The sequence below is a fragment of the Asparagus officinalis genome, chromosome 3 (genome assembly GCF_001876935.1).
Source record: "Asparagus officinalis chromosome 3, Aspof.V1, whole genome shotgun sequence".
Lineage (NCBI taxonomy): Eukaryota > Viridiplantae > Streptophyta > Magnoliopsida > Asparagales > Asparagaceae > Asparagus > Asparagus officinalis.
In genome coordinates, this window is record NC_033796.1 from 62,374,292 (window position 1) to 62,381,287 (window position 6,996).

Consider the following 6,996-nt stretch of genomic DNA (forward strand, 5'->3'; position numbering starts at 1 on the left):
AAGTCAACGCTCATATTATCGGATAACTGACTGTTCGCATATCCCCCACGTGCATCCAAACAAATAAATTCAGGAATCAAAGTAGCGACACCGATCTACTTTGACCCAACCAATCAGCCCCCAGTGGCGACACCGATCCACTGTGACTCAACCAATCAATAAATCCCGGTGGCGACACCGATCCACTGTGACTTACCAAACCAACCAATCCCAGTGGCGACACCGATCCACTGGTACAAACCTGGAAGATATATCAACAGTCTTATCCGATTATATAAACATAGACTTTCCCATCCCCACTCATCTTGTTTTTCCAAGTCAACAACACACAAATCTCTAGGTCTTACTCACGTCACACAGGTCATTCTAGTCATAAACTACCAAGGTTCTAAAACACCACAACGAGATAATAATAACATTAATTTCACGCAACCATATCATGACATGTCGAATACAGTAAAATATTCACAAAACATGAAATATAATCATGAATAGCAACTACGTAATTCAGAAAAGAATTCATTTTCCAACTAATTTCTTTTAAAATTATTTCTCATTATCATAATCCCAAAATATTCTCTTTTCCAGAATAAATTCTTTAAAATTATTTCTCATCAATTATTATTCTAAAATAATTCATTTTCTCATAAATAAATTCTTTTTGAATATTATAAATTCTCTAAAATAAATCTATTATCAAATTAAATTCTTTTAAATTATTATAATTATTCCAAAAACACTATTTATCACATATCAATTATTCAGATCAATGTTATTCAGCAACCAACCCACGCAGATAAATACGTCACAAATATACTATGCAAATAATTTATAACAGATATAAAATTTAGATCTGAGCAAGAGGGATCTTGCCTCGGGGTTCGTCTAACGGGTCGACGTCGACGGACGGGACTACGGCTCGCAGATCTGAGTTGGGGGCTGACGAGGGTGTCGCCGCGGGTCTGGACAGCGAAGGGAAGGCGCTGGAGTTTGGACAGCAGCGCGAGGGAGCGAGGGGCTGGGGGCGACGTCGGGGTGGTCGAGGGGGTCGCTGAGGACGGCGAACAGTGGGGTTTGAGCGGCTGCAGGAGGCTCGAGAGGGGCTGTCGGCGCGGCCTGGCGGGGCTGCAGGTGGGTGGACGGAGGAGGGGAGGATCTGGTTGTCGGCGAGCGTCGGGCTTTTGGGCGTTGGCGTGGAGAAGAGGATCGCCGCCGATGCTGCTGCGTCGGATGCAGATTTGGACTGAAGGACGGAGGCGGGCTGGGGAGGAGCAGCGGCGACTGACGGCGCCTGGCGGTTGTGCGGCGGAGGCGTGAGGCAGTCGGCGTGTGCTTGGTGCGCGGCGCTACTGCAGGGCGCGGAGGTTGGTTGCGGAGCGGGTTCGGCGTTGAGCGGCGCGAGCGGGGAGTCGGGGAGTGGGGGAGGAGCGGTCGAAGCGGCGCGTTTGAGGTCGCGGTGGGTTGGAGATGGTGTGCGGGGGAGAGAGAGAGAGAGGAGAGACGTGGGGTTGGCGGCTGAAGATGACCATTAGAGGAAACGAAAACATATATATATATATATAATAGGGTTAGGGTTAAAACAAAAATAATTAAAAAGAAATAACTACTGGTATTTAAAAATCAAATTAATTACGGGATAATTATCTACAATTAAAAACGTACACGTTGTGTTAATAAAATAGTTGATACGAAATAGTCGAAAAATACCCATATTGTATAATTAAACAAGAATAATTAATAATAAAAATATATTTACTTATATTTAAAATCAAATAATTATGGGACAATTACGTACATAGTAAAACGTACTAGTTATACTAATACGATAGATAATATGTAACAATAGAAATAATACAATAAATTATACCAAAAAAAACATGTAATTAATAATACCATGTATTATATGAAATAATTTATAATAATATTAATAATACAATATATTATTTAAAATATTACGTAATAGTACCGACAACACAACAAATTTATTCTAGAAATTTTTACTGCACAAAATAAACTTATAAATATTAAAACCATTTAAATAAATATAATTTTGGTTTTTAAATCGTAGAAAATTATAGGAAATTAAGAAAATACAAATACTCTTTTAAAAATCATAATTAAATATTTAAAATACTAAAAAATTATTTTAACTAATATCAAAATTCCACGGTCCTTACAGATCCAACAAACCGTAGGAAAACTGAAGCCCCAGAGAAGTCTAACAGATGAGTGGAGGGACTTGTCAGAACAGATAGAGAGACAGTGGTTGATGCTGGTGGGAAGAGAGACAATACTAATTTTAGATAGCCATGGAGCCCAGATCTGCTTGGAGAAGTTGCATGAGAGGAAAAGGTGGTCGTGGAACTCATGGTCATCACAGAAGGGGCAGTTGGTGTCTGCCAGCCAACCCTGAGCTGCTAATCTATCTTTAGTTTTCAATCTGTTAAGATTGAGAATCCAAGTAAACATCTGAACTTTGCTAGGAAGAATCTTATTCCATACAACAGCATTATATGGGTAGCGAAGACCTCTATCCATGATGAATCTGTACATGGATCTGACAGTGAAAGACTTGGAAGCTGAAAGTTGCCACGAAGATCTGTCAGCTGATGAAGAGGGAGCAAGATTGGAGTCATGTAGGAGTTGGATGAGAGCTTGGACTTGGCTTCTGTCGATATCAGATGTTGGATGCCTAAGGATTGGTCTCCACAACCATCTCCCCCCCACAGATCTCCCTTGGGACTCTGCTGGAATGAATTTGGAGAAGGCTAGGAGTTATGCCTTGGGGAATAAGCTAGCTAGGGAGTTGTCTCCTAACCATTTGTCTTCCCAGAAGAGAATCTTAGTACCTTTACCTAGTTCCCATTTGACTGATCCAAAGAAAAATTGGTAGCAGGAGGTGACATCTTTCCAGAATTTAGAGCTCTGACACCCGTGAGAGGGGTTGTGCAGGTTGGAGTGATAGATGGACTGGAGAACTTTGCCTACGTGGTTGTTGTTGTCAAGGAAATTCCAAAGCCATTTAGACAGGAGGGAGGTGTTGAATGAACGAAGGTTGGAGACCCCAAGGCCCCCACAGGCTTTAGGAGAACAAACTATGTCCCAACTGACAGGGTGGGTGGATTTGGAGTTAGCATTAGCACATCCCCAAAGGAAATCACGTCTGATTTTATCAATCTTCTTGATGAGCCAACATGGGAGTTTGAAGAAGGACATGAAGTAAAGGGGGATGGAGGAGAGGACATATTTGAGAAGAACCAGTCTTCCCCCAATGGAAAACTGTTTACTCTTCCATATGGAAAGCTTACGGTGGAGATTGTCGAGCAGAGGTTTCCAGTCAGCCCTAGAGAGGGATCCTCTTTTCATGGGAAGGCCAAGGTACTTAAAGGGAGGTGATGCAAAGGCACAATTGAGGATGTTAGCTAGAAGGGGTCCCTTGGAAGCTGATTTACCACTATAGAACATGTTGGATTTGGAGAAGTTGATAGATAAACTAGAGGTAAGTTTGAAGTGATATAAGATAGATTTGAGATTGGTAATGTCTGAGGGGTTGGCCTTGTAGAAAACAATCATGTAATCTGCAAACTGCAAGGACTTAATATCGTTGAGCATACCCTTCAAATGGAGTTCAGAGAGATCCCCATGATCAAAACTATTGTGAAGCATCCTGCACAGGACGTCAGCCACGAGAAGGAACAGCATAGGGCAAAGGGGGTCTCCTTGTTTGAGACCCTTATGACAGGGGAAGGGGTTGGTTGGAGCCCTATTAACCAACACTGACGATGTAGAAGATCTAAGGATGGATGAGATCCAAGAACACCATTTGGGCCCAAAGCCTCTAGATTGAAGGATAGACATGATGAAATCCCAGCTAACACAATCAAAAGCTTTGTGAAAATCTAGCTTAATGATACAGGCTTCTAACTTTTTGGCAAAGCACTGGTTAACCACCTCATGACCCAATATGATGGAGTCAATAGTTGATTTACCATGCTGAAAAGCAGATTGGGTAGGGTGGAATAAATATGGAAGAAAAAGGCTGATTCTGTTGGCCAACACTTTGGTAAAAATTTTAAAAAGGCCGTTGAGGAGACTAATGGGTCTGAATTCTGAAGCTAGAGAAGGGGATAAGTTTTTGGGAATGAGGGAAATGAATGAGCGGTTGATGAGGTGGAGATGACTGGAGTCTGAGAAGAGGTGTCTAAAAAAAGCTAGGATGTCTGGTTTGAGGGTTTCCCAAAAGGATTGGTAGAAAAGGATGGAGAATCCTTCAGGACCAGGGGCTTTGTATGGGTGAAGACCAAAGACTGCAGCTTTGATTTCAGATTCTGAGAATGGGATGTCTAAAGAGTGGAGGTGGGGGTTAGGCTGAGGGTATAAATGGCTCCAGTCTAACTGTAGAGGGGTGATGGGTTTAGCTTTGAAAATGTTTGAGAAGAAAAGGAAGAAGGCATGTTTTTTCTCCTCCTCAGAGAAGATAAGGGCGTTGTTGATGGTGATATGAGGAATAAAATTTTTTCTCCTGTGGTGAGAGGCTATTTTGTGGAAGAAGGAGGTATTGGAGTCCCCCTCTCTCAGCCACTGAAGTCTAGACCTTTGTTTCCAGTAGGTCTCTTCTTGCTTGGCAAGCGAGGAGAGATTGTTAATGAGGGAAATTCTAAGATTGATTTCGGATGTATGGAGGGGTCTGCTTTCTTCCAGAAAGTTGAGGGAATGAATGGAGTTAAAATTATAGTGCATCTTATAAATTTTAGGTTTTATATAGAGAAAAAATATTATGTTCTGGAGTAAAAATATTGTGATTTGTGTTGGGAAATTAACAGTACAACAAGACCTTTCCCGTCTTTGTGATGAGATGAGAACAAAAAAATAGAAGAGTAAAACAGAGAAATAGAGATATTGCACACACAAGATTTACCGAGGTTCAGCTTAAATTGAGCCTACGTCCTCACACGCCCCTTCTTCACCGTTTCCACTATAATCAAATGAAAGTTTACAAAGGGTATTCTCTCAAGTTGGTATAACTTAACTTGAGGATCAGTTTCTCTCACTTGAGGATTACAACTTTCTCTCAAACTCACTTGAGGATTACAAATTTATATTTGGTTCTTCTTTTTTGCTTCTTGCTTCTTGCTTCTTGCATTCAACCTTCACCATCTCCCCTCTATTTATAAGGAGGATATGCCTCTTGGGTACACCGTATTTATTGCATGGGGAAGACCAAAGACTAACCATTCCTTTTCCCAATGCATTGGGAAGTCCAAGACTAACCCTTTCTTTTCCCAATGCATGGGGAAAGACAATCTATCAATACATGAATGTACTCAACCATAAAATCTCCATGGATTAAATCTATATTAATTCATCATGGGGATGGACCCCGCTTCCCATCAATTTGAACTGTTACTATCTACAAGCATTTTGTTTGACGATTGTAGACCCTTGCAGACATGTCCAGTGTCATATCGAGTATATTATTTTATTTTATTTTATTCTAGAAAGTTAGCCCTTATTATTATTATCTAATAAAGTTTTTTGTAACAGGAAGAGGAGTGCTATAATAGCAACTCTTAGCTAGGTTGCATTATAAAATGTAATTATGAATGTGGCTAGAAGGTCCACCATGACTCAACTGAAGAAATAAAAGGAATTAAAATTAACATTGATACAAGTCCACCTCTAGAAAGTTTATCATGTTTGGTTTGAATTTTTTTTTATTTTTTTTTTGGTAAATGAAAATTTTATTTCATCTCTAAATATGAAAGTTGTATGTACATCAATGATCTCAATATGAGAATACCAGAAAATGAGAAGCTAAAGCTCAAGAATCAGAGCAATAGCCAATACATGGAAATTACAAACAGGAATAAAAAGCCTGTAAATGCAAAACAAATTTCAGAAATCCTTAGGGAAGATATGAGCCTGTCATTCATGTGCAACCGTGCACATCTGTGCATGTTCTACAGAGAATGAATCCAGGCAGTTTTTTCAGGGGAGATGCTTGAGTTTAGCAACACTGTCATTATATCCACTTTAATACCCTTAACTAAATGCTCAACTGACCTTTTCTTTAACTGGAAAAGTCTCATATTCCTCTCATTCCAGATTGCATAAATTGTGCCTGAAAGAGCCATTCTTTTAACCCTTTGTTTAATACCTTTTCCTTTCAATCTTGAACTGAACCAGTTTATCAATAACTCCCAATTGCATGACCTCCAAGAGAATTGAAGCCAATCCATTATACAATTCCAAACATCACTAGAATAAGCACACTCAAAAAACAAGTGGCTTCTGATTTCCTGAAAAGAATCAGAACATAAGGCACAATGATTTGTATTTATTATTCCCCTACTTAACAATCTGTCCTGAGTATTCAGTCTGTTATTGACAGCTAACCAGCTAATGAAAGAGTGCTTAGGAGTTTCTTGATATCGCCATTTTCAAAAATAGATGGAAAAAAATTGCGTCCAATAGGATTTGAACCTATACCAAAGGTTTAGAAGACCTCTGTCCTATCCATTAGACAATGGACGCTTTTCATTCCTATTTTCTTGTTTCGCATTCTCCCTTTCTCTTTTTGGAAAAAAAGGAGATTACATGGAAAATCTTTTAGGGAATAAAAAAAAAGAATACATATCCGAATGGAGGATACATGTAGAATAAGGAATATGGAGCGGGTAGCGGGAATCGAACCCGCATCGTTAGCTTGGAAGGCTAGGGGTTATAGTCGACGTTGATTGATTATTTTTAACGTCTCTAATTCAAAACCGAACATGAAATTTTGATTTCATTCGGCTCCTTTATGGAGGATCGATGTATTAAAAATTAGATCCATAACATCTATGTCAGCTTTTCTTGTTGAATGCATCCAAAGCTACTCGCTTTTTAGATGATCCCTCTAGAGAAGGGGATTCTACCAAATCCGTCTAATCTAGTTACTTCGTTCCCTATTTCCACCCAAGAGATCCTGAGGAAAAGAATTTGGTTTCCACCGAG

At 39.9% G+C, this 6,996-nt stretch overlaps 1 non-coding gene across 1 annotated transcript; it reads right to left on the reverse strand.

The window, feature by feature from the left end:
- TRNAR-UCU lies at positions 6,463-6,534 on the reverse strand. The gene has a single exon. It is a non-coding gene; the product is annotated as a tRNA-Arg (tRNA).